At 37.5% G+C, this 15,032-nt stretch overlaps 1 long non-coding RNA gene across 1 annotated transcript in view; it reads left to right on the top strand.

Moving 5' to 3' along the window:
• LOC139356562 (uncharacterized) overlaps window positions 1-13,657 on the top strand; it is a 43,562-nt gene extending 29,905 nt beyond the window's left edge. Inside the window, exons 3-4 of the long non-coding RNA XR_011608564.1 lie at window positions 3,547-3,619; window positions 13,352-13,657. This is a non-coding gene — a long non-coding RNA (uncharacterized lncRNA). The remainder of the gene's footprint in view (window positions 1-3,546; window positions 3,620-13,351) is intronic.
• Window positions 13,658-15,032: the final 1,375 nt, after the last annotated feature.

Below are 15,032 nucleotides of genomic sequence, written 5' to 3'. Positions count from 1 at the left end.
ACCCATCTCATTACCTGCAGTTCCATATCATTATTTTGAAATATTTGTTACAATGAAAAAAAACTTATTAAGAATATAGTATATGTCAAATACTGTTTGAGATGGTTATGGTTCTTGTCCCTAAGGGTTTTAATCTACTTAGAAATTTCAAATAAATAAGTTATCAATTTGAGTAATATCTAAGACAAGACACCTAACCCAAATTAAGAAAAGTCAGAGTAGGATTCTTGGGAAAAGGAGCATCTAAACTAAAGCTTTATTAGAAGTCGAGTAGAAGTAGCAAAGTTTCTGAAATGAGAAATACCTGTATATGGCAAATCAAAAGAAGGTCAAAGTGGTGATATGAAGGTACTTGTGAGAGTGGAAGGGGCAATAGAGTGTTTATTAAGTAGTGTCAAGAAAAAAGGCCATGATGATGCCATAGAGCAGCTGCTGTCTAGTAGCATGGGTCCCTGTGGGTCTCTGAGACACTTTCAAAGAGTCTGTGAGTCAAACAATTTTGGAATAATACTAGTACATTATTTGTGTGTAAAAGCTCATTCTCTCATGAGTGTACAGTGGCATTTCTCACTGTACATTTGGAAGAACCATGCAAAAGAGTGAACCAATATGTTCCAAATAACAAATCATGATGTTACAAAAATCATGCATAGATAAAAATCCACTAAAGGTGCAAGATAGGCCAATGTATAGAACTAGAGAGACTATAAAGCAGTAGTCCCCAAACTTTTTGGCACCAGGGACCAGTTTCACAGAAGACGATTTCTCCATGGACCAGTGGGTAGGGGGAGATGGCTTTGGGATGAAACTGTTCCACCTCATATCATCCGGCATTAGATTCTCATAATAAGCACGAAACCTAGATGCCTCACATGTACAGTTCACAACAGGGTTTGTGCTCCAATGAGAATCTAATGCTGCTCTTATCTGACAGGAGGCAGAGCTCAGGAAGTAATGCAAGCAATGGGGGAGTGGCTGTAAATACAGATGAAGCTTTCAGTGGTTCATGCGTTGGGAAGCTGAGGCAGGTGGATCACCTGAGGTCAGGAGTTCGAGACCAGCCTGGGCAACATGGTGAAACCCCCTCTCTACTAAAAATACAAAAATTAGCCTGGCGTGGTGGCAGGCACCTGTAATCCCAGCTACTTGGGAGGCTGAGGCAGGAGAATTACTTGAACCCAGGAGGCAGAGGTTGCAGTGAGCCGAGACCACGCCGTTGCACTCCAGCCTGGGCACGAAGAACGGAACTCTGTCTCAAATAAATAAATATAATAAATACAGATGAAGTTTCACCCACTCACCTGCTGCTCACCTCTTGCTGTGCAGCCTGGTTCCTAACAGACCATGGACCAGTCACAGAGGTTGAGGACCCCTGCTATAAAGCATTCGTGAATATGACTTTAGATTTCATATTGCAACTAATCTTTAAGAAACTATCACTTTTTGAATTTTGATGTGACATAAAAGATGAATATTCACAACTACTAAAATGGCTATTCAAATACTCTTCCCTTTTGCAACTATATATGTGTATGAGACCAGATTTTTTCATACACTTCAACTGAAGCAGCAAATCACAACAGATTTGCCAATCTAGCTAACTTCCGTGAAGCCAGACCTTTAAAAGATGTTCAAAACTGTCAAACAATTCTACTTTTATAAGTAACTTTTGGAAGATGGTAGCTATTTTTCATAAGAAAATGGTTATTAGTGTTATTTTTAAATGAATTAATTTATATATTTCAGTTTTAAATTTTAATATAACTGTAAATAAATATAACTCACAGAAACTCTTTCAGGTCCATAATTTTTAAGGGTATAAAGGGGTTCTGAGACCAAAAATTTGAGAATATCTACCACAGACAGTGCCCTGGAGATTCTGCTTTTAATCTGTTTGAGATCTCTTTTTTTCTTGACTCTGTGTGATTGGTGAACACTTGGAAGTAGAAGTAACTCAACATTTATTGAGAGAGCTTACTAAGTGTTCGTTCATTCAATCCCTTTTTCCAACTGCCTATTTTTATAAACCTGCATGAATAAATGAATCCTGCTTTCACTTCACTACCCAACAATAGGACAAGCTCCTTTTTGTTCTGAATCCTCATTTCCCATTGATAAGGTGTCAGAGTAATAGCGGTTATTACAACAATTTAAGAGAATTGTGTAAGGATCGATAAACAACAAGATCAAATTCACAAATGTATCTACTTCTGCAGAGCATTCTGTCTTGATAAAAACTGAAATTGACTGGGGTGACAGCTCTGCTCTGCAAGTGACTACCCAGTGGGCTTTGAGTATTCCCGTTATAAGACACAAAGCTTTAAGAGCATAAAAACTTTAAAACATTTGAAACAGCAAAAGTTAGAACTTGTTCTCCATCTGTGAATACTTGTGAAGAAGATTATAATGAACAATCCCTTATCTTAAAAAAAAAAAAAAAAAAAAAAGGCTGATTTCTTCCTTTGCTTTGAAGCTTCTGATTGTTTCTGGCTGTTTGCCTCACATTTTGATCTTTGGATAAAGATGCTGTCCCCAGGGCTCCTTTCCTTCTGAGGTCCACTAGGAAAATCTTTCCGAAGGCTTTTACTGTGATTTTATATTTAACACCTGGCTGCTGAAAAATTTCAGGAAATTCAGTTGCAAAGCTCTAGGGTCGTCTGGAGGAAAATGTTTGAGACATGCAATGGAGTGGCACCAGGGGCAAAAAGTGACAGCAGTGGCAAGGACTCAGGGCAGGCCCTGTCCCTTGGCTCCCTCCTGGCCTGTGGCATCACAGTGCTTGCAGGCTCAGCCTCCCCTACACACAGACAGGTCAGTGGGCTGGTTCATGGGAGGTCATTAGGAGGTACTTTGGGACGGGAACAGGCTTCTCACTGGAACTGAGTTGAGACCCATTCCCTTCTTTTCTGTTATAAATTTTGTCAATTTTGATTATATATTATAGGTCAGAGGACATCATTCTTTTCAAGACAAAATTTAGTTTCTGTGAAATTTTGATTGTAAAATAGTTTTTCTCCTTTTCTTTTCAAATAGTATTATTTTTAAATGGTTGTTTATTTTAGATTGAATTAAATCAAGCCTAGTAGAAAAGGATTTTTATGTCTGTTTATTTTAATGTGGTTGCTCAAATACCTTTAAAGCAATTTATATAGTAATCTTCCAAAAGTTTCCTTTTCCTGCTTGCTTTTACTTATAAAAAAATAGTATGTGCGTGTCAATGTTTTATATTAATTTTACATTTTTTGCAATCCTTTGGAAAAAATCATTTTCCTCTAATCAATCCTTCAGCAGCTGAAAAATGTATGCACAATTAGATATGAAATACATGAGTGCCCTCTTTTGTCCACCTCAAAGTAAAACAGTTTTAGTAATCAAATTCTTTCTTTAGTGGTAGGATATAAAATTAGCCATATTTAATAATATAAGCTACATTATTTGTCTTCTCTTTTTGACAATATGATGTGTAAATACATGATACATTTCATTAAGAAGACGAAAATTTGCTGGAAGAAAATAATTTTAAAGTGAATACTATTTCCTTCATAGTCTTTGTAACACAACACTGCTACAAGCTTCAATTTTGAAGAGGAGCAGATCTCAGGGGATACATTGAATTCAAGTAAGCCTAGCTTTTAAAATAAGTTTCATTTTCCTCTTGAAAAGGTAACTGAAATGATTGCAGTGGAAGGAAGTTCTATGCTCCCACAGGTAAATCTGTCCACAGTAATATTCTGATTTTCATTGTTCTTGCACAAATTGAGAAAAAGCAACACAAACATGCCCGTTTGTTGGAGCCAATAATTTCTCATATTGCTGCTCTATAATGGAGATGCACAAAAGAGCATACTATGGTATTATTAATTAATTTTCCATTTCTATAGCACTAGGTATCTTCCTCCAGAGGTTACTGAATCAGACAACATGTACATAAGTCTTTGTGCTTGATATGAAAGGCCAACTATGAGTGGAAATTTCAGGATAAAAAGATCTTAGATCAGGAGAAACTCAATGAACAGGGCTAACATTCATGCCATATTCATGAGGATAATGAGGAATGCCCTGCCATGATTTTAGGAATCATATGCCACTTCAATTGCATTTCTTTGAGAATTCCAAGTAAGAAAGCATTAGGCCCTGTGAAGATGCTTCCTAGAATCTCCAGTGAGGCAGTTTCCACCCTAACTCCTTCACATCCTATGAAAAATGTTTCCCCAAAGCATGAAGGAAAGTTATATTTATCAGAAGGATTTTACAAAAGAGCAGCTACAGGTTTAAATCTAAGAATACACACGCCCCCCTCTGCTCCCATCCCCCACCCCACCAGTGTTTCACATTCTTGTCAAGTGTGCTGGTTGCCAAGTGAGAAATCTAAGTGCTACTACCACTGCACATGTGGTGATGACTTGCACCAAGGCCTAGAAGTACTACTAAGGATCGAGTCTGTCCACACAGGACAGAGCGAGTCCCTCAGTAGTTGGCTGTGGCTGTTTGCAGAGTCTAGAGCCACATGTTCAAAGATGGCCTAATGTTCTGAGGTACACTGTTAGTAATGTTATTTGAATGCTTTCAATATTATATTTCACTGGAGAAGTTCTACCAGGTTAAGTGTTAACTAGATTTTCTGTTACTAGAGGTGCCACTCACCTGCTATTGTGCTTTTATCAGGAAAATTAGTAGAGTAGCTAGCATCCTCTTCACAACCACCCTATCAGGTAGAAAATGTTACCATCTTCGTTTCACACAGAGTAGTTAAGTAATTTCAGCAGTGTACATGGCTAAATTCACTAGCTGAGGTTATAATTTGAACTCAGGCTGTCCAGCTCCAGACACTGCTGGACAATGTTTTACTCCACTCTTTTTTTAATCACAAAAACATCTAGCTATTCTTCAAGGCACTATCATTAACTACCTTTTCTAAGAAGCTTTCTTGATTCTTTTAGCTAATCATTCCCTGTCTCATTTCTTAACTCTCATAACACAATTCTTAACCTTTTTCTAACACCAGCGTTCTGATGGTGGTTTTACTATTTATCCATTTATGTTCTTTCTCTCCAACTAAACTGAAGGTTATCAGGCAGTATCTAGATGTACTTCATTTTCATAGAAGAAGGCATTTACAGATTTGCTGGTAAGATATGAAATAGCATTTTAAATAAAGTTATTAGGCTTATAGGCTTTCATCAATGCATTTGTTCATTCTACTAGTATTTATTAAGTTTGAATGATATGGCAGGCTTGCTGTTAGGTGCTGTGGTTACAGTGGTAGATACCTAAGTCAAACTGCAGGCATAGTTTTATGATATAGCTAATGATCAAATGTGATGAGATTTCTAGTCAAGAGTCTTTCATTAATGCGCGACCTTATTGTTAGTGGTTAGTTTTTAGTAGAAAAGTAACTTGCGGGTCTACTTTACATCATTGTTGACAGAGTAGCTTAGAGAATATCTACTGTATGTAAGGAGCTTTCTGAAGAGCATCATAATATATAAAACTTAGAAGCATTGCGACAGAAAAAGGAAACAAACCATTTTTACTATAGCAATGAAGAAATGGAATATAGAATTGTCTCATGTTTGAATATGGACGACCACTTGGAATGAGTTTCAGCTGATATTGCAAAATCTTTGGCAGAAAGCATGTGGAGTTCTTAACGAGTAAAAATGAACCAAGATCCAGTTCTGTTTCATTCATCCAGTAGATCAAATATCCTCCCCCATGGGTTCAACTTGATTGGGAAAATTGCAACTCCTTTAACATTCTTGCTTTCTGGGCTAAGATTTCCCAAAGAATTCTCTGTAAGGTGCTGTCCAGACCTGACCCTGTTTATCAGATAAAATTAAACCAAATAACTTCAGGTTGTTTTGACTACTGATGGATGAGATTTGGAAAATGACAGTCTGGAATCAGTCCATGAGGAACTGCATTCACTTTGAGTTGACTGTGATTGTGTGTGGTATACCACTTTGATTGCTTCTATTTGGCCCCTCTCTGTGGATAATTTCTAGCAAATTCAAATTTACAAAACAAATAAAATAATCTGACAGCTTGTAAGGGTGGGAAAGGATGTTGGCTCATTTCCCTAAAGACTTATCTCATAGAAAGGCCGTATTTTATATGAAAAAGAAATATAATTCAATGTTTCTCTGCCAGAAAAGGCTGCCAAAATTTTTATATTGTTCTGGGAAGAAAATGACCTTTTGCAATTTCCATTTACTCTTCCTTACCAAACCTAGGACTTTATTCTTTTGGAGATGGAAACAGTATTGCAACATTTTCATGAAGTGAATCTTCAAATAAAGTACAAAGAAGTTTCATTCCGCAAACCCCCAACCTCCTTCTTGTTTCTCAGTTCAGGCTTATTGTTGTCTTTAGCTCCTCTGCTCTCGGTTTTGGCTTCCTGATCACCTACATCATTTGTTTCTCTGTCCTTTCTGACCCTTCACCACAACATTGTGGTATTCACTATCAAAACATGTGGGCCAAAATGAGTTCATACTGACTACCAGAGTATGTAATTCCATAGGAATTTTATGATCATTGAACAATAATTCTTGTATATCTATCTATTTTACAAAATTATCTAGGAAGCAAATTATAATAGAGTATTTCCTCAGGGCTCTTAATAACGTGATCTATTTTGGAGAATTGTCTCTCTATGCTGGTGCTTGAAATTTATTACCTCAATAGTCTTGACGGGCAAAAGGATGAAAGAGGTAGAACTGTTTAAAGTTATTTTTAGCCTAAATCTAGGTTTATTACTAACAATAGTTTCCCATTGTGCCACCCTAGAGCATCCAAAGTAATCAGAGTAGAATAGAGAGGCAATTAAATTGAAAGTCAGCAATCTGCTGAATACATATTTTGGTATTATTTCACCCTACCCTAACCTTCTTTATATGTTCAGGCATCGGTAAGCGTAGTTCTCCTGTTCAGTAACTTACTGTGAATTTTTTTTCATTTGTTTTGTCCCGAGTCGGTTGCAGAAGGAGGTGGCTATTCAAGGTAGGTCTCAGGGTGGTGAAAAACGAGTTAATATTTATTTATTCCTATATAGATACTAAAGCATGCTGGACCAGGCACAGTTGCTCATGTCTGTAATCCCAGCACTTTGGGAGGCTGCAGTGGGAGGATCACTTGAGGCTAGGAGTTTGAGACCTTCCTGGGCAACATAGCAAGACCCCCATCTCTACAAAAAAAGAAGAAGAAAAATTATTCAACCTGGGAAATCTGATTGAATAACAACAACAACAACAACAACAAAATAGCTTGACCTGGTGGCACATGACTATAGTCCTATATATTTGGGAGGCTGAGGCAGGAGGATTATTTGAGCCCAGGAGTCCAAGGCTGCAGTGAGCTATGATCATGCCACCCCAGCCTGGGTGACCAGAACAAAACTCTGTCTTTAAAAAATAAATAAATACATAAATACATATAAAACATGCTTTATACACATCGTCTTTTTCAATGATCAAAAATAACCCATGAGGAGGTTCACACTGCCTCTTATAAAGGAGCAAACTGCATCTTCAAGAGGATAGCATATCCTAATCCATCACTAATAAATTTTACCTCTTTAAATGCTACAATTCCAACCAATGATTTGTGCAACAAAAACTTTTCTCCACTCTAACTTCTCCTCAAATCATTCCTTTGCAAACATACAAAAAAAATAATACACATGGACAGGCGCTGTGGCTCACGCCTGTAATCCTAACACTTTAGGAGGCCAAGGCGGGTGGATCATGACGTCAAGAGTTCGACAGACCATCCTGGCCAACATGGTGAATCCCCATCTCTACTAAAATTATAAAAATTAGCTGGGTGTGGTGGCATGCACCTGTAGTCCCATCTACTCGGGATGCTAAGGCAGGAGAATTGCTTGAACCCGGGAGGCAGAGGTTGCAGTCAGCCAAGATCATGCCACTGCACCCCAGCCTGGCAACAGAGCAAGACTCCATCTCAGAAAAAAAAAAAAAAAGACATACACATGCACATGTGCACACACTTAGAATATTGTATACCTACACCACAAGGCTCAAGGAAGCCCTCCATCCTGAAGTGCAAATGCAATTAAGCATCTCAATTAATTCGTAACCCTTAATAGCATAGTTTAAACATCAATGTGATTAACCAATATCTGCAGCCCCTACATGGTGTTTCTTCACTTGCTAAGGTTGGGTGTGGTCGCTATTGTTTCTCCCCATGCCTTTCCCTTCCCACATCACCAGCTTCTTGATTGAGTTGTCTTGGCTACACTTGGTTATTTTTCCTATGGATTCTAATAATAAGTCAATTACAGAGGCCTGGCAGTTGGGGAAATGACTTTGGTAACTCCCGTCTGCACAGTATGAGTCCAACTAATGACAGAACAGAACATTTACTTTCTTTCCTTTGTTCATTTTGTTATTTTTCCTGCAATCCAATGAACCCTTTCTTTCCTAATTAGTTTTCTGCTCAGCAGCTTATCAAGTTTGTCTCTTCCAAACTAAATACATCAAACAACTCTAGATCGTTGTCAAGCGACAAAGTTAAATCATTTGGGGAGGGGGTAAAAATAGCTCTAACTCGATCTCTACTGGGCTTTGGGGAAGTCTAAAACATGTTCATTTTTCTTTCAAATTGGCTGCCTGGTTTCATTCTTCACTTTCTAGCATGACAGTAAAGTGGATTATTATTCTTTTTAATCAACAGTATGGCAGCATTTAGACAGGGTGGGGGCAATCCTATTTTCCTATTTCACTGGATGAAGACAAGCAAAACAATATGCTTTGTCAGTATGGATATTTCTCTACCAAGATAGTCCCCAGCACGGTTCTACATGAATGTTATTAAACTCCACATTAAACAGCCTGTGTGTGTGCGTACTGAGCCCAGAAGTGCCTGACAGCTAATGAATAAACATACACTTTATTTCTAGCAAGGCTTTTTTAAAGGATATGGTGCCTGAAAACTTTTGGCAAAGAGATTCACTTACTTTTTATTTTAAAAACGCATATGCTCACATGGAAACACAAGTAAACCAAGCAGAGTATCACTCCAATTCTTGAGTTTATAAATAGGTAAATCTCTTATGATTTTGCCTGAAGAAAGTCAAAGAGATGCCACCTTCTTCAGTTCAGAGAAAATGCTGCTGCGGCATGTCTTACTCCAGCCCCACATTGGAGAGAGAGCTGCGTGTCGTTTACTCAGCTGGGCGCTCTCCAGAGGGTGCTTATCTCTTTTTCAAACACATGGGCTTGTGAATACAAAGTTCAAAGGGCTTCCTAAAGCACAGCCATTTTAGTCCTTATTTGGAAAGAGAAATGTAGATGTACATATAGATCTAAAACAAAGACAGCAGGTTTACCCAATATAGTTTGGAGCTGGAATTTTCATTCCGTGTGTGTGTGTCTGTGTGTGTGTGTGTGTGTGTGTGCGCGCGCACGCGCACGCTTACATTGTTTTACTGCCTTATCATATATATGCCCAGATTAAACAGCTTACCTTCTTTTAGCATCACGGTGGAATAAAGGAATACTTACAACTTTTTCGTCTCACTACAATGAATTTGTTATAGACTTCTCCATAATTTATCTGTGAGATCTCAGTGCATCCACAGTCAATGATAGCACAGACGGCTCCTTATTCTAAATGTATAGCACAAAGTTTACACAAGCAAATAGTATATACTGAAAAAAATAAAACTAGAAAGGCAAATATGATGTAAATATATACTACATGAAATTTTCAAGGATGAAGGCTACTTCTAACCGCGCCAAGGTGTCTCTGGTTTACCAGATGAGAAATATTACGAATGGCTGAAGCTTACGTCACCCCCCAAGTACAACAAGGCTTTTGAGGGCTCAATCCCTGTAACAATTCAGACATGCTGAGAAGGAAGTTTAGGGCAGTCAGGTTTGGTGACTGTCCCATGGACAATGTCCTGGGCTCATCTTTACGTCATCACCTACCCCTGGAACTGTGATTAACAACCGCTAAGCCTGGGACTTCGTGCCTCTTGATGAACTCTGCTTTAGAACAAAGCCATCATTCTAAGGAGCAGTTTAGTGTGCTGTAATGAACTGGAAGAAGGCAGAATGGCAGAACGTAAAGGCAGGGAGATACGGGCACTCTGCAGGAAAGCAGGGTCATTAAAAATAATGAGCAGTCTTCACTTCCTTCTTTTTATTAACTTTCTGCAAAGGACAACCCGACGCTTTATTTTTTAACACAGTCTCCACTTTTACTAATATCCGTTAGCAGATGGCTAAACATTTTTCCACAACATGTTCCATAATACATGGGACCACGCTGCAAAACACTTAGGGTCTTTCCCCTTTTTTGCTTTGTACATCTTAGAACTGGCTTCTCTAATAACTGCCTCTAAGCTAAACAAGAATTTGTCATCCCTTCCACCTCTGAAATATACAAAAGTAACATTTTAGGGAAGAGCTGAAACCACAGAACAAGGGCAAACAAAAAGACTTTAAGTGCCCATCCTAAAGTTCCATTCATTCCAAATCTCTCCCTCAAACTGGCCCTGCAGTACTAATTCATGTCTAGGAATCTCTAGGAATGGTTTCGACACTTAATTGTTGGCACAGTTTTGCTTTCAGAATTCTGATAGGAAAAGAGAAGGCTGAATGAACCGGACGGTTGGTAAAAGGCCAGAATTTCAGTCTTGAAGAGATTTCTAGTATGAATTATGAACCTAGCTGTTCTGAGTTAGTACTTTGTTCCCTTGGAGAATGGCTGCCTTAGTGCCAAATAACAGAACTGAACTCTTTTTTTCCCCTTGTAGTTAATAACTTAAGCCAAGCTTTTGATCAAAGGGAAGGAAGCGTAACTGCTAAGACTTAGAGAAATTGTCATCTTGACCATAAGTCTCTCTGACCTATGGATCGAAGTGACCCAAGTTCCTATTAATCAAAGGGTGGGAGAGGAAGTAATATTGGAACACCTCTTACACACCAGGCACATGTCAAATACTTCATTTACACTGTTCCATATAATCCTCACAGTAACCCCAAGAAGTTGGCATTTTTATCCATGAGTGATATTTAGAAAGTTAAGATTTATTAATTCATTCATTAAATAAATATATATTGCACAATAAATATATTGTAGGTATGGTACCAGATGCTGAGGCTATAATGATAAACTAGACAGACGCAGTGTCAGTTGCAGTGAAGTCTTACAGTTTAGTGGGGATGATAGCTATTGCATAAGTATTTATAAGCCTGATAACCATTTTAGAAGGGGAAGCATAATGTTCTAAACAGGTATTGAAAATAGACTGAATTTTTCTCCATTCTTCAACACATGATTATTGGAAGCCCCAAGATATCACTAGTTTTGAAGTCTACTGAAAACTTTTGGCTTGGGAAACTAAACAGTGCTCTTATCAAGCAATGATCTTCCCTCTCCTGGATGTATCCTTGATTAATAATGGTATCACTAATGGTGAAACATGAGTGGAAGATGCGTGATTGTTAACATTACCACAAATGTGTTTGCTTACTTAAGTAGAGCAAAGCTAAAATTCAACAAACAAGTGGTATCTATGATTATAGATTAGTACACCCTAATAGAACTTTCTGTATTGATGGAAATGTTTTATATCCGTGCTATATATGGACCTTGGCTATTGAACATGTGAAAAGTTGGGTCCATGGAACTAGGGGATGCAATTTTTTATTTGATTTGATTTTAATGAATTTTAATGTTAAAAGCTATATGTGGTTAGTAGCTACCATATTTAACAAGACAATTATAGATAATTTTCATGGAGCAGAAAGTATCCTGAAACTTGCTCTCTCCATCACGGCATTTGGAGAGGTTTGGGTCTAAGTCAGTCGGAAACCAAAAGGAATCTCTTTCTTTTGGAGTCATACTGAGACTCCTCTCATCTAGAGGAACCTTATATTTTGGGATGGCTTCAAGAAAGATTTAGGCAGTAACAAGAAACCGACTTCAGTCTAGACTCTAAGAAGATGCAACTACAAACAGATCTGGATTAGTTCTTAAACCAAACTATCCTACCAGTGTTAGTCAATTTGGAGATAATTCAACATTGGCCCATTTCAGACAATAGCAAACTCCCACGTTCCTCTGCAAACCCTCAAATATTGTGGATTTGGAGGCTAGATAGGGCCAGAGATAAAAGGGCAGATTAATCTCTAGTTATCTCAGTTACCCATAAGGGAGGAGGATTCAAATTCCCCCAGGGTCAGAGCATGTCTGAAGGAAACATCACACACACACACACACACACACACACACACTTATACACATTAGCATATACACACACATGCCTTTGGGTGTTAGTGGATCAGACTTAATAACCATATGTGCCTGAGACAGTTTGCTAAGAGTTCTAATCAGGGAATGAAATAAAAGAGAGGTGATTTAAACCTAAAAATAAATGAACTGAAATTGCTTTAGATCATTTTGCCAAAGCACACAACTCATTATCTGAGCTTGTTTTAAATAAGCAAATGCTATCTATCAAGCAATAAGTAAAATTTGTCCTGTCAGATATTCAATTATTCAGTGATACAATTTACTACACTGCTACTTATTTGGGCTCCCATGCTTGGTGGGTCTCATGGCCTAAAAGACTTGGTGTTTTTGTTTGTTTGTTTGTTTTTTGCTTTTTGTTTTTTAAATAACACATAGTCAGATAGGTTGGTGCAAAAGTAATAGTGGACTTTGCCATTACTTTCAATGGCAAAAACCACTATTACTTTTGCATCAATCTAATACTTCTAATTTGCTCCTGGATGGCAATGACTTTTTTTCTTCGTGCTTTGGGTCTGCTGGCTGCTACCGCCTTAGCCAGCTACTTGACCTCACACCCCAGCTATGAGTTGATCACAACATCTCTAACATAACTGCAACTTATTAGTTACTCAGACATTCCTGGCAGTCTACCACCTCCAGGGCTGCCGTAGGATGTGGCAGCCATATCCGGAAGCAGCAGGAATCAGTCACATTTATCTCTTGCTTTATTCTTAAGGAAAGAAAAGGAATCAGACCTTTAAAACTATGATACCTGTATATTAGTATGCTTGTTAGTTGCCAATTATCCTCTTGAAAATTGGTCTTATGCAAGCACTATTCATTTTCAGTGAAAAATGGGTTTGAGCCATGACTGATAACAGATCAGTTTATGAGATAGTATTAGGTTCGTGCAAAAATAATTGCACTTGTTGCCATTAAAAGTAATGGTGAAACAGCAGTTACTTTTGCACCAACCTCGTAGTAATAAAAGCTTCTTTTCATTGGAAGCCAATAATGTACTAAACATATTTAGTATATACCTTCATTATTATATCCCATTTTTGAAACAATTATTTCTATTTTTCAGGTGAAGAAACAACATCTATGAGCATTAACAACTTGTTGAAGGTCATATATGATACATTTGGAAGTCACAAACTCATTTAACCCATATAGCCTGAGCTGTTTCCATTTTGCTGTTCCATATTTTATGAGTAAGGTCCCTGAGAGGAGAAAGAGTTGGGAATGGGATGGTAGAGGGGAGAAAGAATGCCAAGTTGTCCAATTTCATCGGGTTAATAGAATTGATAACTGTTTTTCAATATAAGCCCTTTAACTTTGTCTAGCACAATCCTAGACATGAATAAGGTATTTGCTGAATGAAATAAAAATGTTAAAATCTGTTCTCAAAATATTCATTTGAAATATATTTTTGAGCCAGTATTATGTAAAAACATTGTATTTTAGCACTGGAATACAGGAAAAAAAAAAACAGAAAGAAAAGTTTCTCCCTTTGTGGGCTTATATTCAGGTAGATGAGACCAAAAAAAGCACAGCAATGAATAAAATCATTCTGGATGGTGGTGAGGCATATGAAGAAAGTAGAACAGAGCAAGGTGGCTCCGGGCTCTGGAGTGACTGTGAAAGGGCGGGGGCACTAATTTAGACTGACTGATGAGGCAGTGCTTAACGGGGAACTGTCCTTTGGTTAAGAGCTGAGTACCAACAGGAAACCATCAAGATGTGTGAGGAGAGTATGCCAACAAGAGAAAACATCTCACTGAATGGACAACAGGGAAGAGAAGAATCAAAGATGTTTCCTGGAGTTTGCTTTCAGCAACTGGTTAGAACACTAGTCATTTACTGAGAATGGAAGACTTGGAGGAAGCAGATTGTGTGGGAGGGAAATCAAGAGTTCTATTTTATTTTCAGAAGGTATTTCTATAATGCTTACTTTTACAACACAGGCTCAAAATAAAGTGTCTTAACTCTGGTCATTTTAGATAAAGATTTTACACATTTAGTGAATACATCAAATATTTTCATTTTGTATCAAAAACTATAAGAAATACTTATAATTATTCTTTTAAAATTATTTTATTTTTTCAACCTTAATAAAAGAAAATGGAAATCTTTAGAAACATCATTTCTATTTTTTCAGACTTTCTAGAATATTAACTACTAAATTGTATTCCTGAACATATTTTTAAAAGAAATGTCATGCTCAGTCAAATTCAGATTGTATCTATTCAAAAAAGTCCATAAAAGCTTACAACAAAATTCTCATTTTTTCATGATCCTATTTTCCGTGGACTTGAATAAGATTGTGAATTAGTAAAATCTTCCATTTAAAAAACAATGATTTTATGGTGAGTTCTGGAGGAAACAATGTCATAGTTAACATCATTACAATGCAGCAAAGGTGGTCAGAAGAAAGACAATCCTCTGCCCTCTGTGGGGAAGGGAGTTAAATCTCAGCCCAGTATTGGAAGAAAAAGCATTTCCTTAGCAGGCAAGTATTTAGGCCGTGGGAAGGGTGTTCTGGGCCAATGCAGGCACAAATGCATGAACTCGTTTGAAAACATAATCTCCCAGCTGACTGGAAAATTTAGTATTCTTCGGGTATAAGCACCTTAAAAGAAAAGAAATTATTTGAAAGCCTCGGGATCTGATACATCTTGATGTTTTGTTGAATTTTATAAAAGTGCTTTACTCTCTCTGTTTTAGGATTATTTCAGAACATCAGAAATGATCATGGAATTTTAAAT

Source organism: Macaca nemestrina, chromosome 10, assembly GCF_043159975.1.
Source record: "Macaca nemestrina isolate mMacNem1 chromosome 10, mMacNem.hap1, whole genome shotgun sequence".
Classification (NCBI taxonomy): domain Eukaryota; kingdom Metazoa; phylum Chordata; class Mammalia; order Primates; family Cercopithecidae; genus Macaca; species Macaca nemestrina.
The sequence above is the reverse complement of the archived record's forward strand: the minus strand, read 5'-3'. Positions and strand labels throughout refer to the sequence as shown.